Source organism: Coffea arabica, chromosome 1c (genome assembly GCF_036785885.1).
Source record: "Coffea arabica cultivar ET-39 chromosome 1c, Coffea Arabica ET-39 HiFi, whole genome shotgun sequence".
In the NCBI taxonomy this organism is placed as follows: Eukaryota; Viridiplantae; Streptophyta; class Magnoliopsida; order Gentianales; family Rubiaceae; genus Coffea; species Coffea arabica.
The window spans coordinates 34,697,721-34,711,634 of NC_092310.1; positions in this window are offsets into that span (position 1 = coordinate 34,697,721).

The window sequence follows — 13,914 nt, forward strand, 5'->3', positions numbered from 1 at the left end:
AAAGCTAGGAATGTCTAGTTTCAAACGCCACCGACGGCACATGATTTCGACATCCGAGGACAGAGTTATAGCCAAAATACTACTGCTGGTCAGAGCATACGCGAATCAGTTTTCCAGATTTGCTGGTTTCTAAAAAAATTCATTTGCCCATTCAAACCTCATTATTTTTCAATGAAATTTTTCACACCTCTAATACATCATATAAGCATCCAATTCAAGCCATTAGTTCATTAAAAACTGGCCTTAAAATGGCCGAATAAAACAGGGGTAAAATCGGAAGTTTTTGCTTCTTACACCCAATGAAGTTCCTACTAATTACCCACCACTAATGCATCATTATAACCACTAAACCAACAATATAATCACCATCAATCATCACATCAGCAACAACAACCCAAGTGTGGGAATTCCAAGAGCCCACAATCATATTTTTACACCATAAACAAGTAACTAAGTGCATGCATGAGCTTAATCTTGCCATATAATCTCCAAAAGATAAGAATCCATGGGTTGATCATTACCTACTCCTTTGGTTTGCAAGGTCAGAATTTTCGGCCCTCTTGAAGCTCCAAGAAACCGTGAGAGTTCCCTTCCTCCTTAGCTAGATGTAGTCTCCAAGTGGTTTGCTAAGAGATCTCCAAGTTTGGTGTGATTTGGGTGGATTTTGGTGCATGGATTGAAGATGAAAAATGAAGACAATGGAGAGCTCTTCTCCTTCTTGTTGTTCGGCCAAGTGAGGTGAAGAGAGAGAGAGTGCTGATGCAATTGGCTTCCAAAGGAAGATTCTTTGTGTGGTGCAAAATGCACCTCAAAGTCAACTTCAAATAGTGCAATTTAGGGTGCGTTTGGACTCGATTTTTCCCGCGCGTTTGGTTCACTAGTGCACTAAACCTCCAAGGCATATATATTCTTGTAGATATTATTCACTCTTAATTGTCCCGAAATAAGGGTCTAAAGTCCTTCAACTGAAGTCGCGCGTGTGAAAACGCGTACCGTCAAATTTTACCGCTATAACGCAGAACTTTCGAAAAATTCCTATAACGATTGCACTACTAACTATCACTTGAGTATTTATTCATAAGATTACCTATTTTAGGACCATAGTACAAGCCCCCAATATTCCAAGCTTATCGTGCTACTACGCGGATAAAATCTCCAAGTACTATTCACTATTTTTACTAAACGCGCTCTAGGAAATTAATTTTCGAAACGAATCATTTTAAAAATATAACGAAGTTATATTATCATGCGTTTAGGTCTCATAAGACTAGAAAATATTCCTTGGAAATAAAATCCAATTAAATAATTTATTAAGCCATAAATTAGGCATAAAATAATAGTTTTTGCGAGTCCTCACATCCTCTCCCCCTTAAGAAAATTTCGTCCTCGAAATTTACCTTGGTTGGTGAACAAGTCTGGATACTTCTCTCTGATTGTCTCTTCAACTTCCCATGTTGCTTCTTCTACTCCATGGTTCTTCCATAAAACTTTCACTAGTGGTATCTGCTTGTTCCTCAATTCCTTCACCTTTCGATCCAGAAGTTTTACCGGTCTCTCCTCATAGGTTAGGGTTTCATCGATCTCAATATTCTCCGGTTGTAAAACATGAGAGGGGTCTGGATGATACTTCTTAAGCATGGACACATGAAACACGTTATGGATACGAGATAAACTCGGTGGTAATTCCAGCTTATAGGCTACATTCCCAACTCGCTGAATAATCTTATAAGGCCCTACAAACCTTGGTTGTAGTTTCTTCCCTTTTCCGGACATCAAACTTGCTTTTAAAGGCGTAATCTTGAGAAATACCATATCTCCAACAGTGAACTCCAAATCCTTCCTCCGATTGTCGGCATAACTTTTTTTTGTCTACTCTGAGCGGTTTGAATTCTTTGCCGTACCAATTTCACCTTTTCATTAGCCTCCTCAATCCAAGATACAGTAGTCGTGTCTAAGATTTTCCGTTCACCTACTTCATCCCAACAATCGAAATTCCTTAACCATCAATCCAGCCATTTGTACCTGACGGCTCAAAGCATCGGCCACTACATTGGCCTTCCCAGGATGGTACTTAATAATGCAGTCATAATCTTCCAGAAATTCCATCCATCTACGTTGCCTCAAATTCAGCTCCTTCTGAGAAAATAAGTACTTAAGGCTTTTGTGATCTGTAAAAACCTCAAATGTCACTCCGTATAAATAGTGTCTCCATTTCATCAAAGCAAAGACCACAGCCGCTAATTCCAAATCATGGGTCGGATAATTTCCCTCATGCGGCTTCAATTTTCTAGAGGCATAAGCTATCATTTTATCATTTTGCATCAAAACACATCCCAAACCTTCCTTAGATGCATCTGTGTAAACCACAAAACTATCATGTCCATTTGGTAGAGCTAGAACAGGCGCTCTAGTCAACCATCTTTTCAACTCCTGAAAACATCCTTCACACTTAGAACTCCAAATAAACTTTCCATTTTTCTTGGTCAACTCAGTCATAGGTCCAGCGATTTTCGAAAAATCCTGGATGAATCTCCGGTAATACCCTGCCAATCCTATAAAACTCCGAACTTCCGTTGGGTTTTCCGGTCGTTTCCATTTCGAAACAGCTTCCACTTTAGCTGGATCCACTTTAATCCCATCCTTAGAAATTATATGCCCTAGGAAAGTCACTTCCTTTAGCCAAAATTCACACTTGCTAAACTTAGCATATAACTGATGTTCCCTCAAGATTTGTAAAACCATTCTCAAATGTTTCTCATGATCTTTCACATTCTTAGAATACACCAAAATGTCATCAATGAAGATCACCACAAATTGATCCAAGTAAGGCTTAAAAACCCTATGCATTAAATCCATGAAAGCGGCAGGTGCATTGGTTAACCCAAAAGGCATCACTGCAAACTCGAAGTGCCCATACCTCGAGTTAAAAGCAGTCTTAGGTATATCCTTCTCCAAAATCCTCAATTGATAGTAACCTTGCCTTAGATCCAACTTTGAAAACACTACCGCCCCTAGCAGTTGGTCAAACAGTTCATCAATGTGGGGCAGTGGGTATTTATTCTTAATCGTAACATCCTTTAAGCCTCGATAATCTATACATAACCTCAAACTCCCATCCTTCTTCTTTACAAACGAAACTGGGGCTCCCCACGGGGAATCACTCTCCCGTATAAAACCTCGTTCCAACAAATCCTGTAATTGTAATTTTCAACTCCTTCAATTCAGCTGGGGCCATCCTGTATGGTGTCCTTGATATAGGTGCTGTTCCCGGAGCTAAATCAATTTTAAAAGTTATTTCCCGTTCCGGGGGTAGAGACTCCAATTCTTCAGGAAAAACATCAGAAAATTCTTTTACTACCAGTGTGTCCTCCAGATTCACCTTATCGCTAGGGGTATTAATAAGAAAAGCCAAATACCCTTGAGCTCCTTTACTTAACAACTTTCTAGCCCGAATTCCCGAAATAAGTGCAGACGAGGCTAACTTACCCCTTACATCCAGTAGAGCATGGCTTATATAACAATCACTTATCAGGTTCAAGTATTACATATCACACCAATCCAACCTATCAAATAGTCATGGTCCAATAGGGAATTAATCGCGTAATCAGATAAAACAGGCAAAAGGCTTGAAGTCGGACGTAAAGTCCCAGACATTTGGAAGAAATTCAGGATATAGCGAAGCTTCAAATCAAAAGTTCATCCCTGGTGGTGCTGGACAACACAACAAGCAATGCCCCACCAGAGAGTTTCAGTTCAACCGCTACAGAAGAGTAGTAGCCGGTCTACAACCACACCAGTACGAATAAGTTCAAGAGTAGGGTCAAAGCAGAGCCAAATACTTCAGGTTCATGGTGCATGAGTACGAACAAAAGTATAAGTTCAAGTTCAAGTGCAAGTTCAAGTTCAAATTCAAGGGTCATGAGTACGAGTAAGAACACACTGGCCTAACCTCTGTCCAGCAATTCACATTCTTAAACAGTCACAAAATTCAAGTCCACATTCCATATATTCAGTCAAATTAGGTCCATTGAGGATACGCAAGAGCACACTAGCCTAAACAGGTTCAAGTCTCAAGTAAGCTCAGTCTAATCGGTTTCAGGCAGTTCGAGTTCTCTTACCAACCCACTGCAATACTTTCGGAGTTCAAACTTCCTAAGATTGAAACACTGGCACAGAACCAATCATAACATATGTTGCGCACAAGAAAAGCTCACCAAGTTTCTAGCTAGGTTAATCCATTATACACTAGTAGATCGGAGTTTCGGGTTTATGTTCGATTCATATTCGGTACTAGGGACCTATTAAATTATATGAAACTGTCTATCAATTTGTCTCACAAGTACAGGGTTGTCTAAGCCCTCGGTCACGGTCCCCTTTTCTCGTTCCTGCTACCCTACTTAAGAAAAGTCTATAAGCACAGGAAAAGGCATAGCTAAGCATAAAGAGCACATTGCGTATACAAGTTGCAAACACATTTAAAATCAGGTCATGATTCGTTACATGTATCAAAAGGTATAACACGGTTAGAAGTTACAAAACAAGACCAATATGTCCAATATTGCACATAGGCAATTAAGTGCTACAAAAATATAGAAGTACATACAAGCAGGATACAAAAGGCCTCACAGCGTGCACTACCCCTTTCTAAGTCCATAGTTAACCCAAAGGGTCCAGACATCACTAATTTCAATCAGATCACACGCCTTTACGAAATTAGATCCAATAAAGCCATAACGCAAGCTAAAACCAAGATTATCCATTCGAAGTTCAAAATCTTTAATAACCAGCCACCAGTCGGAACACCATCATCTCCAAAATAACCAGTCTTAGGGTTTTGTAATTAAAGTTTCAAGCTCCAAGTTCAAACCCAAGAATAAGTACAACTTACTACCTTACGTGTCCAATGGAAACCAAATCAATTCACACTAACTTGTACTCTTGAATGCAGTTGCTCTCTATATCTCAAAATTGCCTCAGTCCGTACATTTAAAATTGGCTCACTCTTCTTGAAAGTCAAGAATTTTAAAACATAAGGAGAGTATTTCAAGTAATCAAAAATCTTATCAAGTTCAGGATTCACATTATTAAACATAAGCTTGCCATTCTTTCGAAAACTCAGGATATATAGATATATTTTTCTTCGTGTAAAGCATGGACAAATTCAAGTGTGAGATTACACCAATATACAATCAAGGGGAAAAACTTAGTTTAGAAAATGTTAATCTTGTATTAACCCATCATATACAAAGTTCAACAACTCATTAGTTATTCACAAATTTTCAAATGTGAAATTCAAGTAAAACTCACCCTTTTACCAAAATCGGAAAATTACACATATTTAAAGCACATATATCTTACTTCCACTCATCGCTTACAAATAAAACTAGTACATCCTAGTTTTTCTTTAAATTTTCAAAGCAGAATATCTTTAGAAGATATGTGGGCGAAAAATACATTTTATTCCTTTGTACTTTTATCTTGGTTCAAAATCATCACACATGGAGTTTGACTATCAAATCTCGGTCTCTTACCCTCCATAGCCAGTACTAATAATTATCTCAATTCTTTCCACACTTACAAATATAATGATAATTCAAATTCATCCAATCTTTCACTACAAATCTCTCATCCCATATCTTCCTTCAATATAACATCACCTAATTACTCAGTTTCTTCTGCAAGTCCCAAATAAGAACTCCCAAATAATAAATTTCTTTAACCCCTAAGATACAATAGATCCTTGTCACATAATATCCAAATTAATCCCACAGTCAGGCATCCTAAACTTTGAGCCTAGGATACGCTACAGAGATCTGAAGCCTAAGCTCTGATACCAACTGTGACGCCCCACATCTCCCTAAGGCGGACCAAAGGGTATCCGCGGACGCCTGCCCAGCTTACGCCAGGACTCAAGCAATCCCATTCAATTTCAAACCGAACTAATCACTTCGATGAGAACAACATGAATACAATAATGCGGAAGCGTTCAAGCTTAATAAGTCACTTAATGTATAACCAGCACATCGGGTAATCATGAAACGACTTAAATTCAAAGTACACATCAGGGCCCAAACTTTTCAAGTTTACAATTTCCAAAAGTACAACCCAAACCAGGGCCTAGTCAAAATATATAACAGGAGTCTTAACAAAATTTCAACGGATGGTTTCTCCATAATTCTCCAAGAGTCGGTCCTGTTAAGGAAAACAAAACTATAGGGTGAGCTAAACGCTCGTGAGGCCAAGAACACACATGCAAGCACGTAATCAAATAACAATCCCAACTTTAATAAATAAAGCCATGTCTTTTCAATAATCAATCTATCAAACAGGAAAAGTAATCAGAAACAATTCAAGGATATAGTAGCTCTCAGGAGCTAAGTTCCACTCGATCTGTCGATGTCATTCGTATACTTTCCCGCATTGACCCTCCTGTCAACCGGGTCGGTATTTCCATTTCCGTAGATCACCACTTTCTTCCCTCCGTCCACCGTACACCCCAAGGGCCCACAATGACCATAATTGGGCGATACTCAACGAGTATGCCAAGCAAGACCTCTTATTAGGTCGAGCTTATGTGTATCTCATGGCTCGTCCAAATCCCCGACCAAGCCCATTGCTGGCTCGAGTCTAAGGACGGCCTATGAGTTTGGGCGTCCCCCATTCATTTGGTAGTCGAGGAGATTCACTCCAACGACACAAGCATTCATGACATGACATTGCATTTCATTCATTCATTCAATACATTTCATTCATTCATTCATTCATTCATTTGAAATTAGAACGAGTGCGATAAAGTACGCACCCGCCCTTATTTTAAAACTCCCAACAAGTATCACAGTAAGCAAGTATCAAATTCATACACTTGACACTCACCGAGCAATTCAATAAAAATTATTTTCTGGGAGTTCAAGTGTCCGCGGTGAGATCCTCTTGAAGGTCTCCTTGCGCGCCTGGCAATTTAATAGCGAATAATCATACAATTAACCCACTTATCAAGAAGATTGTACATTAGTACAATCTAAGGATTATTTCGCAAAAAGGAACCTCAATTACACGTAAATCGAGGTTCAACTTGCCTTTTATCATGTACAATATTATTTGAGTTTTGATCATGAAAATCGTAAACAAAACGTTTAAGAACATCAAAAGAATAAAGAGTTTTTGAAAAACTCTATTTCTTTGAAATTGGAAAATTTTCAGTTTTATGATGAATTTTTGAAAAAAATCGTAACTCGCTCGATATAAGTCGAGAATTGGAAAACTTTATACCGTTGGAAACCTCTTAGAGAGTACTATAAGTTCCTAGAAGACACTTTTCCATGAATCGAAGTGAAAAGTGGTCAAAAATGGGCTTGAAGACGCAGGGTTGGTTTTCATGGCAGAATTAAGTTGGATTTCGGCCAACTTTGAAAATTCGGCACGATTCGCACGCTGCAAACCGGCCTCTGAAATTTTCAGCTCAATTAGTGTTGCAAGTGAAGTGTATGACAAAACAAGCGGATCAAGAATCGGAGTTTCGAGTACCGAGATACGGTAGCCCGAAGTTGGGGAAATTCAAGACTGGATGAGAATTTTCCAGATTTGAACCTCTAACTTTAGTAATTCAATTGGGTATCGAAACGAACTTGAATCGGCACCAAAATTGGCAGTATTTCAATAATATATGGAAAGTATCTCTCTATCGAATTTCGGGGAAAAATACCTTCGGCAAGGTAGTTAATGAGCCAACCGAAGTTCAAGAAAATTCCTAAGGCATTCTGCCTTTGACTTTCATTTCCCAAATTTCCAATCGTTTAACCAAGAAGGTTATCCAACCATGGTTCATTTGTAAAATAAGGGTCTAAGATACACCCATAATATCTTTGGTAAGTGTTTAATATCAAAAACATCAACTAACAAGTTCACTCCAAGATTTGGTTCCAAACCAGTCCAACATTAGGGTTTTTCCAAAACAGAGCAGTCCACTTGTTTCAGTCACAACTCAGTCAATATAGCTCGAAATCGAGCATGGCTTATGCCGTTGGAAAATACATTCATAGATTTAAAATATCACAGAAGGAATCGTTTCCAAATTCGGCACCCATCTGGTTCAAATTCGGGCATCAAGTTGCTGCCTGAACACTTCATTCCAGAAGAACAGAGTAACAGGACAGCGAACGTAAAACATTTGGTTCGGCTTGCTCACAAAGAATCAGAACGTACATTATATACCAAATTAAAGCTAGGAATGTCTAGTTTCAAACGCCACCGACGGCACATGATTTCGACATCCGAGGACAGAGTTATAGCCAAAATACTACTGCTGGTCAGAGCATACGCGAATCAGTTTTCCAGATTTGCTGGTTTCTAAAAAAATTCATTTGCCCATTCAAACCTCATTATTTTTCAATGAAATTTTTCACACCTCTAATACATCATATAAGCATCCAATTCAAGCCATTAGTTCATTAAAAACTGGCCTTAAAATGGCCGAATAAAACAGGGGTAAAATCGGAAGTTTTTGCTTCTTACACCCAATGAAGTTCCTACTAATTACCCACCACTAATGCATCATTATAACCACTAAACCAACAATATAATCACCATCAATCATCACATCAGCAACAACAACCCAAGTGTGGGAATTCCAAGAGCCCACAATCATATTTTTACACCATAAACAAGTAACTAAGTGCATGCATGAGCTTAATCTTGCCATATAATCTCCAAAAGATAAGAATCCATGGGTTGATCATTACCTACTCCTTTGGTTTGCAAGGTCAGAATTTTCGGCCCTCTTGAAGCTCCAAGAAACCGTGAGAGTTCCCTTCCTCCTTAGCTAGATGTAGTCTCCAAGTGGTTTGCTAAGAGATCTCCAAGTTTGGTGTGATTTGGGTGGATTTTGGTGCATGGATTGAAGATGAAAAATGAAGACAATGGAGAGCTCTTCTCCTTCTTGTTGTTCGGCCAAGTGAGGTGAAGAGAGAGAGAGTGCTGATGCAATTGGCTTCCAAAGGAAGATTCTTTGTGTGGTGCAAAATGCACCTCAAAGTCAACTTCAAATAGTGCAATTTAGGGTGCGTTTGGACTCGATTTTTCTCGCGCGTTTGGTTCACTAGTGCACTAAACCTCCAAGGCATATATATTCTTGTAGATATTATTCACTCTTAATTGTCCCGAAATAAGGGTCTAAAGTCCTTCAACTGAAGTCGCGCGTGTGAAAACGCGTACCGTCAAATTTTACCGCTATAACGCAGAACTTTCGAAAAATTCCTATAACGATTGCACTACTAACTATCACTTGAGTATTTATTCATAAGATTACCTATTTTAGGACCATAGTACAAGCCCCCAATATTCCAAGCTTATCGTGCTACTACGCGGATAAAATCTCCAAGTACTATTCACTATTTTTACTAAACGCGCTCTAGGAAATTAATTTTCGAAACGAATCATTTTAAAAATATAACGAAGTTATATTATCATGCGTTTAGGTCTCATAAGACTAGAAAATATTCCTTGGAAATAAAATCCAATTAAATAATTTATTAAGCCATAAATTAGGCATAAAATAATAGTTTTTGCGAGTCCTCACAAATTCTCATCAGGTTCTACTTCTTCTAATCAAAACTCATACTTATTGAACTTAATAAGAGTTAATGCTCTCTCAAGGTTTGCAAAACTATCAAGTGTCATTCTTGATTCTCTCGAGACTTAGAATACACCAATAGCTCATCTATGAACACCGTCACTATCTAATTCATATAGGACTTAAAGTCAATACATCAAGTTTATGAAAACTGCCGGTGCACTAGTCAACCCAAAAGACTTGACTACAAACTCAAAATAGCTACATCTTGAAGTAAAAGTAATCTTAGGTATAATTCCTTCTAAGATCCTTAACTAATAATAATCTTGCCTTAGATCCAATTTAGAAAACACCCTGGCTCCTTATAATTGATCAAACGATTCATCTATATGAGGCAAAAGAGTATTTATTCCTAATGGTCACCTCATTCAAATCACGAATGTCCACGCATGGCTTTGAACTTCTATCTTTTCTTAACAAAGAGTACAAGCGCCCTCCACAGGATTCACTGTCTCTACTAAATCCTCATGCTTTCGTATGCATAGATTTTCTAGCTCGGATTCCTGATACAAGAGCAGACGATGCCAGCTTATTTTTCACATCTAGTTAGCCAATCCATCCCTAATATCACAACATACCTCTTAGTTACTAGGTCCACTAGATCTGCCAAATTTCACCCCTTATTTTTTTTTATTTGCACTTAACAATTAAACACTGATCCCCTACAGCGGTCTTTGTGAGGACTTGTAAAATTCCTTATATTTTTCTTAAAATTTCCTTTAATTTGGAAATTATTACTTTACAATAGCTTTACTACTCATTCACGTCCTCAATAGTTAAACTCCGTCAGGGAATGTTGAGTGTAACTGAGTATGAGACTCAGTTTACAAAGTTATCTAAATTTGCTCCTGAACTGATAGCTACGGAGCAAAGAAAAGTACGGAGATTTGTGCAAGGACTGAATGTGGAGTTACAAGAAGCTTTAGCGGCAGTCCAAATTAATACATTCACGGAGGTTCTAGAGAAGGCCCTAAGGATAGAGACTGCTAGGGCACAAGTGAGAGCTTTTCATGCAAAGAAGAGAGGTGTGCCTGGTGGAAGTCAAGGGCAAGGACAAAGTGATTTAGATATGCCACCTTCTAAGATAGGCCGAGGAGATGGTAGTGAGAAAATTTCAGGGATATCTAAGGAAAGTACTCCAAGAGGAGCTTCGCGTGGCTGGGGCCAAGCAAGAGGTGCCTCACAAGGAGGTCAGACCTCAGCCCCTCAAGTATCTTGTGGGTACTGTGGGAAGGCCAATCATGTGGAGAGTGATTGTTGGCGAAAAGCGGGAAAATGTTTATGGTGTGGTAGCACCGAACACCAGCTTGCAACCTGTCCTCGTAGATCACGCCTAAACCATGAACCAGCAAGTGTAGGAGGGACTAAGCCAAGAGTGCCGGCTAGAGCGTATGCCTTGAACCAACAGGCAGTACCTGAACCAACAGAGATAGTAGAAGGTACGATTCGTAATTTCTATTGTTTAACTAAGTTTTGGCTATAGTGAGACCTGAGAGCCGGAAACGAATAAATAAGGAAAATACCCTACGTTATTCGAAGTGCATGTATGAATTTCGAGGACGAAATTCTTTTAAGGAGGGGAGATTGTAACATCCCGAATATTAGGAGGTTGTTTGTGAAGAAAATATTAAAGTGTATTTCTTTGGGGTTTGATTTAAAACCTTATTTTGTTTTAAAAGACTAGAAACCCTAATATTTTAGTCAAAAACCCTAGTTTACTTGTGACTAACCGGTTTTCTTAAATCTCTCACATTTTAATTGAAACCCTAATTTTAATCACTGGAATTGGAAAATTCCTCACGTTTTCTTAAAAATTTCCTTTTATTTGGAAAATATTATTTATTAAAGCCCTACTATCCAATTATTCCATAATAAGTGCAAATGAGCCTAGAAAGTAGGGTTTCACTCTTCGTTTTCAAGATTGGGGCAAATTAGGGTTTTCGCGATTTTTCGCCGGATGAATTTTCGGTACTGACCAAGGATCAATTTGGTGATTAAAAGTGACTTTTAAGTGAGAAATGATATGTGATTAGGAGCAATGAGATAATGTTAGTGAATGGGAAGTAAAAACCCTAGTACGTGTGTTTTTAAGAAAAACGGCGCGAACCGGCGGGTCCCGCGCATTACCGATTGAACACACCAATTGACCACCACTTTCTTACCATACAAGTTTATTGATATTTGAGCAAAATATCCTCTTAATTGTCAGCTTGTTTGACCGAAAATTAGAGGCTAGAAATAGCAAGGAAAGAAAGAGAAAAATGAAAGGTGGAGGTGGCGACACTTGTCGCCATCCTAGAGTTTCTTGGCCAAGTGAGCAACTAACCTTCTTAAACCAATTTTCTGCACTTTACCTTCATTATTTCTGCTGCTGGCCGACCAAAAGAGAGAGAGAAAGGGAGAGCAAAAGAAAAATTCTTTCTTCTTGATTCTTAGCCAAACCAAGTGAGAAAATCAAATTTCCAAACCGATCAAAGTGCTAATTGTGAGTTGGGAAGCTAGGGGAACCAGAAATATTCCAAGGAGGTTGATTATCACTCATCCAAGCTTGTATTTGAGGTATGAAATCTGATCATGGTCTTTGATCTTTTGAATCTTGTGTAAATTAGCTTAGCAACTCAAATTTGGTGGTGAATAATGGATGCTATCATGTTTTGGAGGTTTTCCCCTTTTGATATTATGAACTAGGGTTTGAGGACTTGCTGCCAACTTGATGTATGATGCATATATGTTGTAATTAAGGTTATAAAAGGGGCTTTGGTAGTGATTAGAACAAGAAAATTGAGAAAGTTCCATTAAATACCAAAAAATTCCAGAATCTGGAAATTTTCCCCATCTTTCTGTCCGGTTTTGTAGCCCTATGTTAGAGGCCGAATTGGCCTTAGGTCAAAGCATGAAAGTTGTAGATAATGGTATTTTATAGGTGCCTACAAAATTTCAGCTCAATCGGAGCAACGTAGGTCATGAAAAGTCCAAAATACCCTTACTGTTTTAAGTTTTTCCCCAGCAGTCCGTTTGGTCAGTTTATCCAGTTTATCACATTTTTCCACTAGGATCCGTACTGATTTAGCTTTTTACTGAAACATGAAAGTTGTAGTATTCTGACTTAGCTTTCAACCGCCTCTAAGAACACCTGAATCGGACTTTTGTAACCTGAGATATGACCATTATAGTACAATGCGGTTAGACAGCCGACGAGTAGGATTTTGGTTCTGTAATTTGAGGATTTGACTAAGTTGCATTAGAAACTGGACTAAGTGATCTTCATGAACATTGTAACCCTGTGTCTCAGCTTCGAAACGGCATAAGTTACGCCTCAATCCGATAAGTGTACCCTCGGATATGTTATTTCCGCATCCACACGTCAAATCTGTCTTGTGCTAGATTGTATTTCTGCACTTGTTATTATTGTGATTCTTATTCTTATGATATGATGAGCCTATGGAACGGCTTTTGACTTGAATTATGATATGTGTGACTTTGGGTTGTGGCTGAGGAAAAATAATGAAGCCTAAATGGCTGGAAAATTAGGTAAACACAAAGGGCATGCTGCCCAAATTTACGCTCAAGGGCTATAGAAATACCCTTGCGACTTGGGTCGAGTTGAGACGACTAGTACTTGAACCATCTAGGGTACTTGAGTATTCTTGTTCCGAGGTATATAAGGAAGGACTTGGCCGAGCTTGTACCCTTGAGAAATGAAATAATGACTATTTGGAATATGTTTCTCTTGTACTTTCGACTCGCATGGCATTTTCAAGTATAAATGTTACAAAGTTTTACCGTTTAAAAAGCGAGCAAGTGTTTCACGACTACTATCCGAGTGAATTTCAATTTCTTGATTTTATTGAACGAAACGTCTAAGTTTCGAATCTTAGTCATGTTTCAAAGTTCTCAAACTGAGTTTTATCGCAGATTTGGACTCCGAACCCGGAGTATAACCTGAAAGTAACCAGTAAAGGCACTATATCTTTTGGTGAGTGTTTTCAAATACCGAATTGCACTAGATACTTGAACTTGATACGTGACCAATATGATGACATGTTATATACGTGAATTGTTAGGGCAAGCGTGTACTTTATCGCACTTGCCCTTACGAGAGATACTTGTTTATTGTTGCAATTGACTTGATATACTTGTTTATGATGTGCGCACTTCCTGGAATTCCAGAAACCCTGTGGCGAATTACTCTAGTCGAGCCGGCAAGGGCTTGGTCGATTGGGTAACGAACCCTGGGTCTCTTGTATTGTCGAGTGGAGTGATATCTTCTCGACTAATCGGTATAC